The following is a 1770-nucleotide window of genomic DNA, read 5'->3' as shown; positions in this document are numbered from 1 at the left end:
GGTCATTGGCTTCCACCATCAAGGAGTCATGCTTTTGTGGGGTTTTTCTTTTATAAATGTATGTACCGACTACCAAAGATTATGCCTTGAAGTGAATATGAAGTTACCTTAATTATATTAAAAATAAATATTATATTAATTAATAAATTTATAATTTAAAAATCATCAATTGCATTACTCTAAAAACGTGGGAAATTTGGCTTGACGATTATCCATTAACCACCTGTTACTTGAGTTCAACCAGCTGTAGTTAGGCTTGTGCTATTTAGATGGGACAAACGTAACTTTAAACTGAACTACTTAGACGCCAGTTGACCAGTTCCCGCCGACTCCTATCATCTTTTTTCCCATGATTCTCAGGTACAAAGAAAAAACAAAACACGCCAACAGTACTTGCAGGCCTACAGAACCCTAGCGGGTAGGCTTGTTTAAGGACAAAAACTTGGAAAGGGTCCCAATCCGCAAGGGCAACAAAAACGACAGTTTACACGGAGCCAGCCAGCCAGCTGTGGGTGCGCCCACAACCAGTTCAGCCCCGAACCACCTGGACCTATCAACACCTCAGTCGTCGACTGTGATGCACTCATCAAAGGCCCACAGCTGAAGTACAAAATTACACATTCACTTTTCAAAAATGTCCATTGGATGGGCTGTTCCACATGATCACTCTCAGTGACATTAATTCGATTAGGATTAAATTTAAATTAAAAATATTATAATTTATGTGAGTTAAATTTAAAGTTCAACTCAAACACTTACGGTGTCGAAATTTGAAATGTCACAATGTTATTCTCAAAATTTTAATTTACATAAAAAAATTTTTTGCCATTCTAATTATCAAAAAATCATCCATTTACTAATCGTCAAACATGGTGTTTTTGTGTAAATTCAATTTGTTAAATAATGAAATAATTAATTTAAATTTGATAGAATAAGCTTTTTATACAAATAAAAATATTTTAACCTATAAAAACAAAAATTGATATTCAAACCAAATTTGAAAGTCATCAACAAATGCAATTCATTTACTTTAAAAATAAAATTAAGAGAATATAATCCCTAAGAAAATTTTAACTTTTTAAGACAATTAAAAAAAAACTGCTATATATTCATTTATTTATTATGAGTAACAGTTTTAGGTACAGTTGAGCCATATCAAAATTCTATGATAATTATCTTAAAATCAAATCAATTTTTTTATAATTTTAAATTTATAATTATAATAAAATATTATATTTATATAATCAATTGAATAATAAATTATTATATTATAATAAAATTACAATTATTATTTATTATATAATTAAATAATCAAATTCAAATACAATAAAACTTAAATCTAAAAACTTTAGTTATAAAATCAAATCGATATTGTTTAAAAGCATGTAAAGAGAGTATTGGCAGTTGGATGTGTCATAAGAAAGGCCCAGGTGGCAGTTCTACAGCCTTTATCTTGTTCCATTCTAAAGCTGATCCAAAAGTGAAGACACAAAAAAATACCTATGCCCCAACCAAGGTCCCCAACGTCGTTGTAAGAGCTAAGTATCATCTTAACCAGCTTTCAATCCATGAAAACTACTATAAGGATTTTGGATGTAACAACTTTCCAATTTTTTCTACAGGAAAAAAAAGCTTTAGTAAAATCATTTAAACTATTTTTTATAATATAATTAGAGATATTTTTTAAAAAAATTTATACAAGAAAATAAAAAATTAAACCTGAAATATATTTTATAATATTTTCATAAATCAACTTAACTTAATTTTAAA

The sequence above is a fragment of the Durio zibethinus genome, chromosome 12 (assembly GCF_047325235.1).
Source record: "Durio zibethinus cultivar Kanyao isolate XHJ-2024 chromosome 12, ASM4732523v1, whole genome shotgun sequence".
Lineage (NCBI taxonomy): Eukaryota > Viridiplantae > Streptophyta > Magnoliopsida > Malvales > Malvaceae > Durio > Durio zibethinus.
This window is presented reverse-complemented; position numbering follows the sequence as displayed.